Raw genomic sequence first — 18,595 nt, 5'->3', positions numbered from 1 at the left:
CATATGCACACTCTTTTCATATAAACACATACATACATATGTATGTATTTATTTACTTATTATTTTTTGTCTTTGCTTTGCACCGTCTTTGTAACGTGCGCTCTACGCATGTTGCGTCGTTTGTGTAATGTTGCAAGCAACAATGTTGCCAACAACTAGAGAAGTTTTGCGCTTAAAGTGTTCTACTTTAGTTGTACACAAATAATAACATCAAGCAAGAATTCTGCAAAAATATTTAATTAACCTCCTTTTCTGAAAAGGTTCCAATTTTGGAACTGCTGTTGCTACCAAAAAGGCTGCTGTCGCTGTTACTTTTTCGGTTACTTTTTGAATCACAAGTTCAATGAACTAGACAAACACATCTGCTCAAATACATACATACGTACATTTATTCTTTTCTACATTTGCATGTACCGATCGCTAACTGGGGTACACTCTCACACTCACACTCTCACACATTCGCATGTACTATCTCTATGGCCATAAAAAATCAAGCAAATTATGGTAAATACGCCACAACAAAACTCACGCCCAAGACGATGAGCCGATGTTTCTACTTCACTTTCCATTTTGTTTTGCCGGCAGTGGGAGCGTGATGGCATGCGAGATGAACAGACAGACGTATGTACACTCTCTCTCACTCTCTCGCTCATACGCACTTCCAGTTAATTAAAAGTATTTATGACACTGCAGACACACACACAAACACATTGAGGAAAAGACTGCCGTCTTAAGTACAAAAGTCCACAAGGATCGTGGGAAGTTCGAAGCGCAGACGATCGCAAAACGAGCTCAACAAAAATAATATGTGCTTCATGCGTTTGTGGTATCTATGAGCAAAATACAAACAAAAAATTACAAATAAAAATAAAATCACGCAAAAAAGGCATGCATAGAGAAGTTTAGGGGGGAGAGAAGATGTTTCGCCCTAAGGGTGACTTAACTGCGTCGAGTCGAGGCTTATGTGAAAAAAGGAAAGGCAAAAAAAAAAATAATAATAAGATGCTATCTTCTCAGCCAGTCACAAATTTGGGTGTCGGTGATGTTGCAAAAAAGAAGTAGAAAAAAATAAAGGATAACAGACACATCTAAAGCTCTGCCTGGCTCTGAGGGGTCATGAGAAGCAACAGCACCAAAAAAAAAGCAAGGCTGACAAAAAAAAAAAACGATGAGCATGGAAAAAATTGAGTTAATGGAAATGGAAACTGGAAATAAAATTACTGTCTTCTGCTTCAAGGTACGCAAAAGAAATGCATGTTGGATACAACAATTTTGGGGAAATCAAAAGTAAAGTTTAAAATCGATAGTTATTTTTTAAAATAACTAAAAACATATGCATGTTCAATCAGTTTTATTTTAACAAATTCTAAATAAGTTTTATTGTCTTTGTGTTTCTGTTACGAAAGCTTTTCGTCTTTGACCAGAGCTTTCTCTTAGGTTATGTACCATGAGCAAAGCACATGTTAATGTTAGGGTATCACAAGTATTTGGCAAGCCAGACAAAATGTGCCGGCAGCGCAAAAGTAACTAAAGCGCAATAAAGAAGCAGAACATCCTCATAATCATCGTCATCGTTAAGCAACCCCTTTTTAGTGGGGTGCAAAAACTCTTTTACAGCCTCTGCCATCCCCAAGGCGTGCAGCAGCAAGCACATGGAACATGGACATGGGAAATGAATGAGAGACGACAGCCACAACGTCGACGTCGCAGACATGCCGCAGAATGCAATCAACTTGAAAACTACTTGAGAATCTGAGCGGCGGCGATATTCAAATTTGAAAATAAAAGTGAAACAAAAAAAAAACTGAAAAGAAAGAAAAAAAGGAAAACAAAAAACGCATTGAGCATTAAAGTTTGAGAGAAGTTGCCGCTGCCGTTGCCGTCTCTGTCGGCGTTGACGTTGACGTCGTCGCTGCATGTTTGACAGAATGTCAGTCACAATGTTGATTGTGTAGTTGCTTTTGTTGTAGTTGTAGTTGAAGTTGTTGTTCTTTGGTTAGGGTGGCCAGCTTTCAAGGCATTTTTGCATGTGTTGTATGTGTGTGCAAAGACAGAATGTGGACTGTGTATGTGTATGAAAGAGAGAAAGAGTGAGTGTTGCGTCTCTGACGACTTCCGAATGACTTGACGCAACATTTATTGAATTTGCCGAAAGCGTCGCTCTGACGTCGTCTTCGTTGTCGTCGCTTACGGCGGAATTGCTGCTGCTGTTGTTTTTGTTGCTGTTATCGCCGTGTCTCGCTGGGAAAATTGCTTTAAACAGGAACATAAATGAATATTTCGGAAGTACTAACTCCCCCCAACCCCACCATTCGTCGCTGATTACACGACTCTACGCAAAACCCATTTCAGTTTCACACTAATTGCAAATTAATTTGATTTGAATGTTAATTATTTTTACAGACATCACGCTTTGGCTCAAAAGGGCAGAAAACTGAGAGCAGTCGACTTTTACATTAATGTAACTCAAGTGGAGCATGTGAAGTGATACCTACAGTGTTAATATATTATGATAGACGGCATAACGAAGAAGAGATGAAAGGTAAGATAGAAAAGAAATAGTGGTATGGTGAAGTAATGAAAAATTTAAATTTAAAATTGGTAGAATTTGATGCGAAAGTGCAAGTATTAAACTGCAATCTAACAAATGAAACTATCTCTTAAGATAAAATCTAATTTTTAATTTAAAATTATAATAGTTTTCAAAATATAATTAGAAGTAAAATTTCTGGAAGCCCAGATTGGTAATATTTAAACAGTCAAAAACAGTTTCAGTTTTCTAGAATGTCAACTTCAAAATGATTTTAATAATTTGGCCATTCAAATTAGACTTTAAATAACTAAAAGTTTATATTAAATTATTGTAATTGAATTTAATGTGATAATCATTGCAGTTAATTTAAAAAATATAAAAGAAACATTCTGATAATATCAAAAATGAGTAATTTAAAATTATTATAATAATTTGACAATGCGTATACAAATTAATATAACTGAAATATGATACTTTAGATGTGATATCGTAATTGCATCCTTAGTTAGCTATTGTTTCGGGTTGAAGTAGCTCCTCTTAAAAGTCAAATCATCAACTGCAGATGGCAACACTTAACCGTTGCATGTTAGATACAGATCTAGTTAATGTCCGGGATGTACGTGTGTAACATTATTCACTGTACTCGCGCTCAGTTGATTCTTTAATTTGTTTGGTTTGTTTGGGGCGTAGCCCTATCATGTGCCAGTTAAAACTATATAAAAAAAAAAGGTTACCGATGCGATGCGACTCGCAATCCAAATGGGGTTAGGGTTATAATGAGCGGTCAGTAAGCAGCGTCTATCGAGTGGTTGACCTTAAAAGCACGCTGCAAGCCCGCACATGAAACCGACTACTGCGACTTCCCCGATTTGCCGACCTGTCCGCCCTAACAGTCCAACAAAAATATAACACACACACATACACTCTGTGTACTCTATATGGTTAGACAAGCAGCCAAGTCGGCTAGCAACTGAGCGGACTTGACTTGCTTTTTCAAGACTGGAACTGAACTGAGTCTCCAACTGGCTACAAATTATTTCTCAGCTCACGTTCAATGAACTTTACTGTAAGCCATAAAACGCGAGAGATACCCCAAAAACAAAAACAACAACAAATAAGATGAAGCTAACTACAATCAGTTAATGCTTATTATTATTTAATTATTCGTTTAGAAAAAAAGTGCAAAAAAATTAAACAAGCGTGTTGGAAGATCCAACAAGAACCTGCCATTAAACTGGAAAACGCTGCAATCGAGTCACTATTGTTGCAAACACTTCAATACCCTTTACTTTAAGCCAAAATATTTTACATGTTGAAATAAATTCAAAAATATATTTGCATAACATTTCTTAATGTTGCTTAAACATATTTTTATTACTATAATATGTGAAGAGTAAAACAACCCTGTAACGCCATTCATTGACTACAGGGTATAAACGGCGAGTGCCAAAAGGGGAATGCAGCGAGTAAAATCTAACGAGTAACTTTAACTGTTGTTATTTATTATTTATCATTGCTGTTGTTGTTTATTTTGCATTGTTTATTTTTTTGTACTTACGCTTTGCTGGCATTGAATTTTAAATTTTGTAAGGTAATCCAAAAGTTGTAGCTTGTTTTATATTTCGTTGAATTTGGTGGCAATGAATTGCAATTGATTTATTTAGTGTTTAAAATTTTGTTTTATATTATTATTTATATTTATACTTATGTGATTGTGAGTTTAGAGCTCTTAAATATTATATTAAGTGAATAAATAATTGATAAAAATGCGTTTTCTTTTTTGGTAAATCAATAAAAATGGTTTTACATAAATTTAGAACAAGTTAAACGTAAAGAACACTTAGCATATATGAGAAATTTGTTCAACAGTTTCAAAAAAGTAATAAAAGATGAAGAATAGCCAAAAATGTGTATGAATATAACAATTAGAATTAGAAAATATTTAAAAAAATTTTTAATTTTTCATAAAAACTTATTGCATTTTCGAAATTTTGGAATCGTTTTCAAAATTAATATTAGAATAGATTTAAAATGACTTAAGCATTTTTAGCACTGAGTTTTAGTTTAGTTTCTGATCATTTTAATGATTATGATTATTTTTATTGTTTTGTTTGTATTTTATTTGTAGTATTCCTTGTGTGTGTGTGTTTCAGACTGCATTGGTATTTGTTAGCATCGTTTGTGGTGTGTGTTATTTGTGTTCAACATTTGCTTTGCACTTTGCAAGTAATTTTCATGATTATTTTTTTTTTTTGAAATTTTGTTTAACAAAAGTTGTTTTTGTTGCAACACTTAACAAAGAGTGTGTGTTATTGATAATAAAACTTTAACAGAAATAACGACAACGGTTACGATAACACGTCATGATCAACAACGGAACGAAACGGATCGGATCGCCGCCTCTCTGGAGATTCACTTCCACTTTCTGCAGCGTTCGTTTTGTAAATGTTGCGTAGTTCTGGCCGCCGACAGAGTTGAAGTCAAGGCAGACAGCACACAAACACACACACACACACACTTGCACACAGTTCGAGTGAAGAGGAAGCAGAACAGGAATGCAATTGCAGGGCAACAAGAGCAACAACAACAACGACAGCGCCAGCAGAGATCGTGTGTGCGTGCAATGACAGACACGCGAGAGAGAGAGAGCCTTGTCAGAGAGAGAGTCAGCACAGTGAGAGCATCGAGAGCGTAACAGAGTAACGGAGCGTCGTACAAAAGGAATGCAGTCGCAGTCAGAGCAAGGCGACAAGCAAAATAACAATAAGGGAGGATAATGCAGCGATCATGCGTGCACTCGCTCTCTCTATTGCTCTCTACCATTGTGGCCCACCCAACAACAAGCGCAGGGTTGTAAGTTATGCGCGGATAATAAACTTTCGAAATGACAGAGAAAACGTCTCGACAAAAAAGAGCTTTTTGCGCCCCAAAAGCTATCTGATGACCTGCGGAAACGCAACGTAGGGTAAAAGCAGATGGGTCTGTTACAAAACGACGACAGGTGCTAAGTGGCACATTGGTCCAACTAGTTCTTTACCTAGGCGGTGGTCGGTCAGTCAGTCATTGAACCCTGTGTGCCCACAATTAGCACCCAGCAACAAAGACATCATCGAGCAGCAGCTGAATTCCCAACATGCAAAGCAAATCTAAGCGGAAATCACAAAAAACAATCGGCATAGCAATAATAACAGAGCACACAGGATACAATAAAAGAGTCTGCTGCAGATGCCAAAATTACAGAGTGAAATCAAAATCCAAAATCAACTGCAAATCCAATCCATAAGCAATTTGCTTTGGCTAAATTTTAGCGGACGCGCCAAAAATTAATCAGCAAAATAAGTCGAAATTCGAATTTGCAAAACGGATATGAAACAGGAGATGAATTGCCGCCCCAGACAGACAGTCAGACATCAAGTATATATAGTGTAGAGAACATATTGGGAACTGTACCCCCAAGCGAATTGTATCCTGCCCCGAGTTGTACAGACTGCATCACAAGTTGCATCGATAGAGGTTTGAGGGTTCGATGTGGTGTTTGAGTATGTAGCTCAACCCAGGACTCTTTCTGTGCAACTCGAACTTCGACTCGAACCCGAACCTGAAAAAGACCCATTGCAATGGCTGGACGACAAACTGACAGGCTGACTCGGCTTTGGGTTTGTCCGTCTGAACTGTCGTCGACGTCTGATGTATTACTCGGCGTGTAATTCCGGAATCGAAATATCAACAAGCATAGTTTGGTTTGCAGCTGTCGTTTTGTTATTGCTGCTGCATGAGACTCTTGTGCCTCAACAACAACAATACACACACACAACAAAAAAACGTCGTAGCACATGCCAAATTGGGTTGGGGGAGGGGCGCATGCAGAGGGGTAACCATTGAAATTTCTGTTTTGTTACGCCTTAGAAGGTTCGTTGGACTCTACCGAGGTCTTAAACTGATAAGGAATTTCTGAAGCATTTTGTTAGGGGAGAAATATGAATTTCTAGACATTTCAAAACATTTTATTCTTCTCCAAGTTCCAATTTCCTTAAGTTTTCTAATGTCCAGTAGAAATTTGTTTGAGTTCGATTTTCTTCTTAAGTTTTATATCTCAAAGCTGCATTTTTGTTTTGCCAATAAACTTTTTCTTCGTCTTAAACTCCTGGAGGTCTGCACATGCTAAGGAGCTTCAAAACTACACCAAAAGATAGCGCCATATGTGGCTGCGAAAGAACTTGTGATCTTATCGTATTTATAGAATGGAATAGGAATTTCCCAGGCTCCTAGTCAAACTATCTTTAAATGTGCAACTAATTTGGTAAAAAAAAGATCTAGAACTTTCGGAAGTGGTTAAGTTGTTAATAAATTGTCGTGGATTTTATATCGAATGAATGTGACTTGAAATTTTATTGGGAGAGAGTAGTGTGTGGCAAAAGAAGAGTGGGTTTTGCGTATGGCTCCCCAACTGGACCAACTATCTATCCGACCAACTTGCACACTGTCTGCATGTGCGCCTAAGGCTGGGCACCGGGTGCTCATTAAATCTCTCGACTACCTGGTCGATGCCTTTGGCCTGGCTTACCGGTTTTCAAATTTGGGATATGTGCTCACGTTTTCAGCTATTTTAAGTAACAATAACGAGAGAGTGAAAGACTAAGAGGAAAACACTGTAAGAGACAGAGGAGGCGAGCGAGACAGAGTGTGAGAGAGAGTATGAGTATGAGGCAACTACAAAAGCTGTGCTGGGACAGGCCACAAAAACAAGAAGAACCTTCGAAATATAAACAGCAAACACAGAGCAGGGCCACGGGACAGAGCGACAGAGAGAGAGAGCTCTACAAAATCTGAGTGAGTGAGGGAGCGAACGAGAGAGAGAGATAGAGGGCCAAGTACGAGAGTACATTCATAAGATATTTTATACACAGGGCCGCGAGGTTCAGCTTCTGCTTGAGCTACAGAGCTACAGCAACAGCTTCAGGTTTGGGTTCAGGTTCAGGTCCATAGGTAGAGCAACTCGTCTGCCTAACCTCCTCCTCCTTCTGGTCTTCTTCGTCTGTACGTAAAGAGCGTTCGTTGCGCTTTTGTTTTTCCATTCACGAAATTCCTGGAAATTTGTAGATCAGTAAATCTCAGCTTGGGTTGCTTTGCCGCTGTCGCCGCTGCTGTTGCTGCTTCAGTGTCTTTCCTATGAAGGCGGTGTGCGCTCATCAGGACACTCTGCCGTGTGCAATTAGCCTAACTAAATCGAAAGCTTCACGAGCTCCACTCTAATGAGTAAAGCGTGGGAGCTTCCGAGCGGATGTGAAGATTTCATTTTGGAGATGTGGGGATTAGATGCGAAGTACAAATCAAATTAAGGCACAACACACAGTTCGGCAAACAAACTCAAACAACAAACTGACAATCAAACCGAACGGACGACTAACAGATGTCCCAAATGCGGCTGAAACTAATGCCTGAGAAAAAGAACATTGAAAAGGAAAAGTGGAAAAAGAAGTAGGAAACGACAGAGACACACGAGGACGAGAGCGACGACGAGGACACACGGCCAAAGGAAACACACCTGGACGACGTGAGGCGTTGTTGCGTCTTGCGCAAAACTCTCTTAGACTCGGGAAAGAAGCACCCTTAAAAAGGAAAAACCAAAAAGTAGCAGCACCCTTCAATGGTGTATGTTATGAGCTCTGAGTGGTGCTCGCCTTCCGTGTGGTAGCCCTAGCCATCTAGACATAGTCATAGCCATAGCCCTGGCCCACGAGGCACTTCAGACGTTGCGTCCTCTGTGTTTCAGTTTGAAAGTGGAACGAACTCAGCACTGAGCACCGAGCACTGAGACACCATACAAAAAAATCCACAAATGTCGCCAGCTAAGGTAATTTACATACCCTGTAAGTCGGCAATCAAATGGGTATATCTCAAAGCTGTGTAGTGAACAGCAACAGTAATTACTATGTAAATTCATATATCTAATGACTCTTTGAACACAGCTCATGCTACTGAATGTAAATTAAAACAATAATGTGATACATAAAAGCATTACGCATTTATAACTCTCCCTTGGTCATTTGAATTTTATTACAATTAATTCAAATAATTACCTCTGCTTATCCTGAAGATTTCATCATTATCGATAAACAACAAATAATAAAATAATGAACAATAGCTTTACATATTTTCGACTCCCTGTTCTTGTTTTCAAAATTGCATTGCAATCAAATTGAAATAATCTCATTCTATCCTAAAGATTTCATGACAATCGCTCGATAAACATCAAATTTACATCTGCATAGGGTACACAGGGTATCTGCAGGTCGACACGCATCATTTGCATAGCTAGTTACCCAATGAGATATTACGTTGCCTGTTGTCCCGTTTATAATTGTTGCAAAAATGCAACAGCAGCTACGTTTTTAAGGGTGCAACGTGATGGTTGCCCGCCAGGGATCAATCTCCCTCTCTCTCTCTCTCTTTCTCACTGTTACTTGCATACTCCCTCTCCTGCTCGCATTGTTCTAGTGTTAGAATTGGGCTGCTGCTGCTGTTGTTGCTGTGCGTTGGGTTTCCTGCAATTCAACAGGAAATGGAAGTGGTTTTTTGTTGCAGAAATTGTAATGGGAACGACGTTCGCTGCCTGCTCCGTTGATGAAGTGGAGCGCGTCACAGTGGGACGGACACACGTTAAGGAGGCGCCACAACGCTACGCTGATGAATTAGGTCGCCACGTTGTTGCTTAGCAATAGAGCCAGCCATCTCTTTCCCTACTTTGCGTATAGCTTTAGTTGTTTCAGTTTTCGGGATTCCTGCTAATTTATGGCATAAGCCTCTAAAGTGGGTTGAAACGCAATTCGTAAATGGTTTTCCTGCGTGTCCTTAATACCATACAACACTCCCTTTTTTTCTTCTACAACGAGGCAATTTATCAAATCCTGTACCTTTCTTCGTCAAAATCATGAGATTAAACTGTAGATGCTGCATTTTGAGTGAGGAAATAGGGATTTATTTAAACACGAAAAGCTCTTTAATAAAATTACAGAAATTTCTGCAAATAGTTATTATTTTGTGCAACTAACGGTGTTTAAATTGATCTTGATTGTTTTATGAAATATTATTTAAGACTCAAATTTTTGCTCAAGAATAAAGTTTCTTAATATTTTCCTATTGGTAGTTAAGCTTTCAAAGCCCAGACCCACTTTTAAATTTTCCCTTATTAAGTTTCAACCTACAGCAACGCTTTAAATTATTTTTGCTAAGGATTAAGGAATCTTGACTATTTTTTTTTTACAATTTTTATAATTTTGTGGAGAAAATAAATAAATAAATAAATTCTGAATAACAAGGAACAGTTCTCAAATTACAAAAATCATTAAATACCTCATTAAGACTCTTAACACTGAGCACTTGCTTGCAAGGTTTGCCCCACTGTGCTGCAGTTAGGCCCAAGCTCAAGCGAGGTCCGCACGCAGAATGCCACAAGAGTTGAGAGCCCAAAGTCCAATGCAAGCATTGACATGTGCCAAATGTCGGCGATGGTGACGACGACAGCAAAAGCGACAACGACAGCGTTTGCCCCTCCGGCAAGGGTGACCATCGTTGCCCGTTGCAAGAGGGCTGCCACCGAGCTAATAATTAAAGTAAAGCAACAGCAGCAGCAACCCCTAAGCGGGGGATTCGAACAGCGCATTCAAAATAGGGTGAACACCATTTTTTTGCAAAAGCCTTCGGTGAATTGTAAAAAAAAACGAGAACGCTTTGTAAATTAGAGCAGAGGGGCAGGCCAAACGCACCCTGGCTGAGGGGTGCCGAGGGGTGAGAGGAGTTGGCAGAGGGTTGTCGCTATTACAACTAATCAATTGTTGTTGCAGCAACAGCAGAAGTGCTATGGAATGTGGAAATTAAGAAAACAGCTGGCGTTTCTCGAATTGCTTTTAGCATCTTCCAAGATCGAATCGAATCCTTGACGCGCGTGTCAAGAAAAGGAAGAGATTATGCCTAGGGTCTGGCTTAGGTTTCAGAGTGTAAGGAGATAAGGTGATATTTAGTCGCCTCCTCCCTACTTCCCGACCTCCCTCAATTGAAGAGTAGATGCAATTACATGCGTGAGATTTCGTGATTCGAATCGCAAAACGAGCGAAACGGAGCGGGTTAAAAGGGGCGTCGGGTTCGTTAGCCCAGAGGTTACCAGGTAGCATCCGGAAAAGCGTTAAACCTTTTTCTTTTTTTTTGCCCACGACACGCGAGCTGCGCTACATCCTCCTTCCCTCCTCCTCGCCTAATGCATTTTCATTTTTTCTTGTGTGTGTGAAAATCAGCAGAGCATGTCAAATCCGTAGCCGAAGAGTTGCGCCCTCGGTTCTCTGTCCTCTCGTGGGATTAATTAGCATTTGGTTTAGGAATTCTTAAATTTGGGTCACCCCACATAATTTATGTATGTTCGCATTTGAAAACGGATTTCAGATTTTGTAAAATTCGTATGCGGATCGGCGGTATGTCAAGTTAATGTCAAAGCAAATTGCAACAGGGAAAATACTGTGCGCTGAGTTTACAACACGTTCAACATTCAAATTGATTTGTAAACTCTACTTTCAACTGCTGATGATATTTAAATATGGGATAAATCCGTTGACACAACCCGTTTTGCATACCCTAGGGCAACAAGAAAAGGGTATTACAAGGCTGTGATGTAGGCAGGATGCAAGGATTATGGAGTTTAAAATAAAATTCAATATTGCCAGAGATTAATAATAGAATTAAGCTGGTGAAGCAAATTGAGAATGGACTGCTAATATACCCTATATATTTTAATTTATAATTCTAATTTGAATTTTAAAATATTTCCCCCTTGTCGTAGTTCCCAATTTTTAGTATTAGTATTTTACAGGATATCGCGTCTGTCTGCCTCGCTCGCTATCTTTCTCTTTGGGAATGGACTTCTAATATACCCTATATATTTCAATTTCTAAATATACGTTCATAATATGCTTAAGGATTTCAATTTTAAACTATTTCTCCCTTGTCGTAGCTTCCAATTTTTCAAATTAGTATTCTACAGGGTATCATCGCGTCTGTCTGCTTCGCTCGCTCTCTTTCTCACCTTCAACTTTAGAGCCAGCTTGTTGCCGTGTGACATTTGCTATGCAAACAACAAAATTCCTGGCCTGGTCCTGGCCATTTGTGGACTGACAAGTTATCTTTGATGTACTCCGAGAGTTCATTTGTATGGGATCTAAGCTGAACTGATATTGTTTGTTTTGCTGTAGTTTGTATTTTATAGTTTGTAGTTGTAGTTGCAGTTCCTGTCAACTTGTCCACGGTTCAGTGGACTGTCAAGCGGCTGTCGAAGGGTGAATAACACCTCAGGTTTGGGTTGAGGTTCAGGTCCAAAGGGAAAGAAACAAGGGCTCAACCTCAACCTCAAGCTAAAAGCTAATGTCCATAACCAGAACCAGAATAGTTATGTATGCGTATGTTTACAAGTCAGTTTATGGAAATAAACTCCATTGCCAAGTGGTTTTTCACTTCATTTATCAGGCTAATATATGGAAAATCCTTTTGTGGATTTGGAAAAACTTACCAGCAGTTTAATATAAGTAAAAGCATGCAATCTGTAAAGTAAATAAGCAAAAGTATTATTATTATTATTATTACGATTTGCGATTAACATAAAGTAGCAGACGATCGATCTACGAAGAGCTAAAGAATTCTCGACTTGTTATTGTAGATTTCTAGGACAAACAGCTCGTTAGGGGCACGAGAAGTTTTCATTGCAAACTTCATTGAAATTCAAGTGCGTTTTGCAGCCTAAATCAACAACAACAACAACAAAATTCGTAGGTTGATGGGAAGATTTTTTTTTAGAGCAGAACAGAATATATAAGAAGGTAACACACAACCAACAAAGTTGTCAAATCAAACCAAAAAGAAGGTAAGAGCCTGAGGATACTCTTCGCCAACAATGTTTGGTGTTAAAAATATGAGAGGCATTTATAAGTTGTTGTTGGTGTGTGTTTTTTTTTTAACTCTTTTTTGCTGGACGATGAAGACGGCGTGCTTAGATCCGTGAGGAGCTTGAAGCGGGGGTCCAAAAGTAATACCCAGTCATGGACCTGACTGGGTTGGGTATTTTAAAAACGCCAGCGATTTATGCGTCTGTCAGAGTCAGAGTCAGAATCAGCATCAGAGTCGAGTTCAGTTGAGTTGCGTTGAGGCGGCAGCATTCGAAACCTGATTTGATGACGGCGCAAGAGTTTAAAGGGCTTGCGTAGGTAGAAAGACAGAGAAAGATAGAGAGAGGAAGAGGGAGACGGAGAGAGTAAGTCTCAGACTTCAGACAGCGAGTCCAAGTCCAACAAGACTCGGAGACGACGCTGTGTGAAGTCGCCAGACTTTACTGAAATTCCTGGACAAAGTGCCTCGGCAATAGAAGGAGGAGAAACTGAAGCTGAAGTTGATGCAGGAGCACCATCAGCAGCAGCAGCAGGAGTTGTGAGCTGGAGCTGTTGCGTCTGAGTTGCAGCATTCCACCAATGCTGACTGCTGCCACATGTTGCACACACTGTGAGAATGAATTTAATTAAAGAAAATTTTTCCAACATTTGCAAATCCAGATCCAGACCAATGCAGCGCCATCACATATACATACATAAAACATACTCGACTAGTTCAAAGTCTAGTACTTCGTCTGCACAGTGATTCCAAATCGCACACATTTCAATAATCGATCAATTCGCCGCGATTATTGCAAAACTCGCCAACGTGATCAGACATTAAAGTTTGCCATTAAATTGAATAACTTTCGACTCTCGTAATTTTGCATGTAATTGACGGTTAAGAAAAACACAAAAAATAATTGACCACACAAAAAAAAAAAGAAAAAGAAGTTATCATAAGTGAGTTTAATCATTGGGGAAAGTTGCTGAACAAGTTTGTCACGAGCCTAACTCGTTGAATCTCTTAATTTCCTGGCTTTGATGGCCTACGATTAAGCTGGCTATCACAAGTTTTGAATGAAGATCTATTGCGGGTCTTGAAGTTGCTTAATTCATCTAATCAATCAAAACACCTAACTACATACCGTCACTTCTGTAAATTGTTTTGTAAGTGTTAATTTGGGGACTCAAAACTGTTAAAGTTTTCCTTTCTGTTTTCAAATAGGGAATTTCAGTTAATTATAGAATTAAACTACACTTATCTACAAATTTCATTTTAATTTTAACAATAAATTTTGAATGTTTTAGAATTCAGAATTAAAGATAATATCATACAAATTATTTAAGTATATTGAAAAATCGGCTAACATAAACATCCTAAAGTACTTTTGCAATAAGCAAATTCAGTTCATCATAGTTTCAACCTTTTCTTTACTAAAAATGTTTGGTAAACAATTCAATGTAAAGCTCCTCAGCTCAGTTTGTTTTTTTCATCCTAAAGCAAATTTCTTTTGACCATCTCGTGGTGCGCGTAAACAAGTCAGTGGAAATGATGACATGATGCATTTAATTTAATTTGATTGTTCCATATACATTTGTGGCTGCATCTTGTGCACTGTGCATCTGCGGCAACTTTAGCAGGCAGCAGGCAACAATGCCAATTAAATCACATTTCAGTGGCACATTAAAATGCAATAAATATATTTCTGTGTGCGTGTTTTTCTGAGTGTGTGTGTGTAAGCGCAGCGGCTGCCATTGGAGCGTTAAAAATATTTCATGCTCAGCGCAGGGCAGACGACGACGACGACGATGACGACGTATTGCTCCCCAGACCGCCTTGTTGCCACACACTTCCCACACAGAGGAGTCGTTGGTGTTGCAGGCGGTGGCAGCGGCGGTGGCAATAGTCGAGTCGGTGTTGTGTCCTTTTGCGCATGCTCCAAAAACTACGCGTAGATGTTGAATGTCCGATAAAAGCAGCCACCAATGGCAGCTCAGCAGCTCTACGGCTTCCCGAAAAACTAAAACTACCAGACGGATAGATCTGTGGGGAAGGGGGAAGGGGAAAGTGGTGTATGCAATGTCCAGTTGCAGCTTCAACTACAAATGCAACTGCAACTGCGTCTCTGAATCCAACTCCGAGTGCATGCTGGAGCATCGCATATTTACCGCTCTCATTGCATTTTCAGCATAATTTGGCGTAATTTTAGTACAGCGGCATCTGACATTGTTTCGGTATTGGACTCGACTTTCGAAAGGGTCTCACTCTGTGTGTGTGTGTGTGTGTGTGGTGTCCACTTGCAACATTTTTGCTGCGAGTTGCGCCATTGCCATTCGATGATGAGGCTGCGAGATTGGTAGGAGAGCGTGAAACTCGTGATATCGAGCTGGCCACGAATTATGCTGCGGAATATTGAACAGTCTCAAGGTTGTCCTTGTCCTCCCCCCCTCCTACTTCCTCTACCTGATTCACTCCCTACACCCCCTCCTTGCAACCAGGTGACTCCAACTGCGTGACTGGAAGAGGAACAGAGACTCAGGCGACGGCTTTTGTTTTATGTCTTGCCAGTTTCGCAATAAACAACAACACAGCCAAGACGAAGAAGAAGAAGTCGAAGAACGACAACTGTTGCAAGTGTAGGTGAGACAAATGGCATGAGTATCTGTAAAAAGTAAGTCTCGACACATGTAAAGCGATACGCTCCCATTGCTTCCGATTATCCATCAGACTATGTAGCTTCAATATTGCCACACGAAAATTAATTTCATGTGATCCATTCTCGCAAATTGATTTCCTTTTTATTGTTCGTGTAATCCGCTGATATATGTTGCAATGAAGAACAATCTACCATATTTATTAGTTATCAATAAGGCAAACTCAATATTTTAATAAAATAGTAATGATATTAAACTTTTGTTGACAAATCATTTTAAGCACAAAATGTGTATAAATTAAATAATTTAATAAACTATTTAAAAAACCACAAGCAAAAGTTTAAATTTCTTGTTGATTTATGACCGCAAAATAATATAATGCGATAGTAAATTATAAACTTCTTGTTGAATAAATACAATAAAAATACATTACTTCGTCAAGTTTCAACAAAATTTCTACAGTTTGACTATCTAAAGTTTAGATAATAAAATACTTTTGTAATACTATAACTATTTAGAAACTAAAGTTCAGCTTACAAGCTATAGTTTTAAGAGGATCATTATATACTATGTTGCAACAACGATAAAGCAACAAATTTAAAATTAATTTATCAATAAGATCTTTTCGTGCAAATGTTCAACCTACTTTTTGTTTTATATACACAATTTACTGCATTAGAATCTGAATTTCAGATATATAAACTAAATTTTGAATGGTATTACAACAATAACAATCGTAACAAGTTTCTTGAATTGGAATGCACCTGCTTTCTTCCCTCAACTTTGTTGACAATTGCATACTTTAAGAAGAAGCTTTCGAAAGCACATTTTTGTGATCAACTTTCCTGCTTAACTGTGGCTCGCGTCCTGACCACCAAAGCCGTGTCCAGTTACAGAAGTGGCAAAAGGGGAAGGGTGCAAAAGCATAAGCCAGAGGGAGACAACAAGAAGAAAAAAAAAACAGAGGAAAAGTAGAAGTAAACCGCAAATGAAATATTTCAGGCATTGCAAATGAAATAAATGAAGTTAAGCCAATTTGAGGTTAAGCCCCAAAGAAGGAATTCATTATTTTTACACCAACAAACAACATTAAAGTGAACAAGAGGAAGAAGAAGAGCACACCAGACGACAACGACGACGACGACGATGCACAAAGCGGAGGACAAAGACGCGTGTCTTGCGTGTCCTGGGCCTAAAAGTGGAATTTGTGGAACCACAGAAATGCGACAAATGCAACAATAGCTGTAAAGCGAGTCAGCCAAGAATAAGAAGCAGAATAAGCAGAAGCAGGAGACGAAGAAGAGGTAACACATGGGGAAGAGAAACCGCAATAAACTTGTGTGTGGAACAGATAAGATGCAAGAATGCAAAAAGATAAGCCGACGCAAGAATGAAAAAAATAAAACAAAACACAGAGTGTTTGTTGACCACAAAGGGGCAGGGTGAGCTTACTGCGTGGGAAGTTAGTTTTATTTTGGGGAGACTTATTTCTTTTGGGTGCGGTTTCAGTTACTTGGGGCATTATCTATGGTTCTTATATAATTCGATAATGTAGCCGGCAAATGCAATTTTCTAAATATATAACAAGTATGTACTATATGTGTGTTAGTGTGTGTGTGTGTGTGAATATAATAAAGAGCCAAGCAGCAGCAAAGCAATCTAGCAAAAAGTTCACTCGATAACAGCAGCAGAAAAGCTCGTAGACAACGCCAACGTCGCGACGTCGCTGCCCGCATCGCAGTCACCGTTGTCGCGCTGTCGTCGGGCAACTCCAAAAGGTCCAACACCGAAACGTAAACAACAACCAATAAGGAAAAGAGCGAAACGAGAAGGAACAGCAGGAGCAGCAACAAAAACATCAGCAGAAGAGGAAGAAGTAGCACAAGGAGGGAATGCAGCCAACGGCGGCGGCTACATGAAAAAATTAAAACATCAACCGAAAAGCAGCAAACATAGTCCAATACACTGAAGTCGAATTGCGCATACGCTTATTGCGATAATAGTTGTGTGAACGTGTTTGTGTGTGAAGCTTTGCTCTGACTAACGCGCACTAATACATGCACATTTACATACTATTTATATATTTGTAGTGTGCGATATTATTATTTCAAGATAAGCATGGCTATTACATTTTCTAAGAAAATCAAACAAACTCCAACGTTTTTTCCCTTCCGTATTCCAGTTGCAAATACAATAAGCAGCTGCCAATTGACGGTTAAATTTGAATATTCATTAGACGACGTTGCCATACTAATGCTTAAAGCGTTGCCATTTCTTTCCACCAAGTTTCGTCGGGTTTCATGGATCACACTTAAAAGCTTCGCTTGCGATGGCAAAACAAGATGCATGCCAAAATGGAAATAACCCTTCGCTGTCTTGAATATAGCAAAAATTATGCGCCGTTTGCAGGAGGCTGTCCCATGATGTTTCTGATGTTGTTGTTGCTGTTTTTGGTGTAACCGAAGTGCTGCTTGATGGATGCAAGAAGCACAAAGAGAGAAAGAGAGGGGCGTTGGTAAGATGCGAGTCTGGGATTTTAACTTGGCGCTGCGTTGAGACGACGACTGCAAGCAGAATTCAGAATTCCATTGAAATCGTTTGAAAATTGAGCCCAGCATTGCGTTGCCTTGGTCTGGGCCTAAGATCTGGGATCTGGAGCTGTTTGGGGGTTGGGGGTGGGGAATAGTCGGGCGTCGTCTACCGTCTCGCAATAAATATACGCCGAGAGTTTTGCTTGCGGCACCACATGAAGCACAGAGGGGATGGAAGAGAAGGAGCCGACTGATGATGACTCTTGGCTTGGTGCAGCCTTAAACTCTTGTTGTTGTAATTGTTGGTACATTGTACACATACTCGTAAAATGTGTAAAAATAACAAAGCAAATGAATTGCAGTTTAGCAATAAAGCAAAAAGGGAAACGGATGCGCGTTACGAGCTTTGCGCAAAAGAGGCTGCTTGCTGGCCACAGGACCGAGAACGCTGTCTGTGTCTACTGCACCCGCATAATAAACCAGAGCTCACACACACACGTATGCATACAAGTGCAATAAAGTGTCAGAGTTTGTGTAGAAAACTGCAGCCACAAAACTTTTTGCATGTAATTGTCAGGCAAACGCAGACGATGTCGACGACGATGCGACAATAGAGCACACAAGAGAGGTGGAGGAGGAAGGAAAGAGCAACCTCGTCAACTACATACGAACTACAACAATGTTGTCCCCCCACCACATCACTCACTAAAATTGCAAGTGCAAAACAGCAGTGAGAGAGAATGCAAGCGAACGAGCGCACGTGAGAGGGAGACGGAGAGAGAGAGTGAGAGCAACGAGTAACGACGAGCCGGCATATGAAACGTCGGCTCCAAAACAACAACGAAAATATCCGGCAAGTGCCAAAGCTGAGCAAGCGCCACACACAGACACTAGCAGCAACACCAATACACGTGCAAATGGATGCAGCGACTGCGCTGTCGCTGAGAATGAAGCGCGACGCACAAAAA

At 39.7% G+C, this 18,595-nt stretch overlaps 1 protein-coding gene across 3 annotated transcripts in view; it reads right to left on the bottom strand.

Annotated features, from left to right (window-relative positions):
• LOC132787717 (transcription factor E2f1) overlaps positions 1 to 18,595 on the bottom strand; it is a 40,231-nt gene that overhangs the window by 13,432 nt on the left and 8,204 nt on the right. For 2 of the 3 annotated variants that reach the window (XM_060794994.1, XM_060794993.1), the window contains exon 2: positions 12,087 to 12,117. The gene's annotated coding sequence lies outside the window, so the exon portion shown is untranslated. Of the gene's footprint in view, positions 1 to 4,091; positions 4,175 to 12,086; positions 12,118 to 18,595 lie in introns of those variants that run through there. The other variant, XM_060794995.1, reaches the window with a different exon arrangement.

Source organism: Drosophila nasuta, chromosome 2R, assembly GCF_023558535.2.
Source record: "Drosophila nasuta strain 15112-1781.00 chromosome 2R, ASM2355853v1, whole genome shotgun sequence".
NCBI lineage: Eukaryota > Metazoa > Arthropoda > Insecta > Diptera > Drosophilidae > Drosophila > Drosophila nasuta.
The sequence above is the reverse complement of the archived record's forward strand: the minus strand, read 5'-3'. Positions and strand labels throughout refer to the sequence as shown.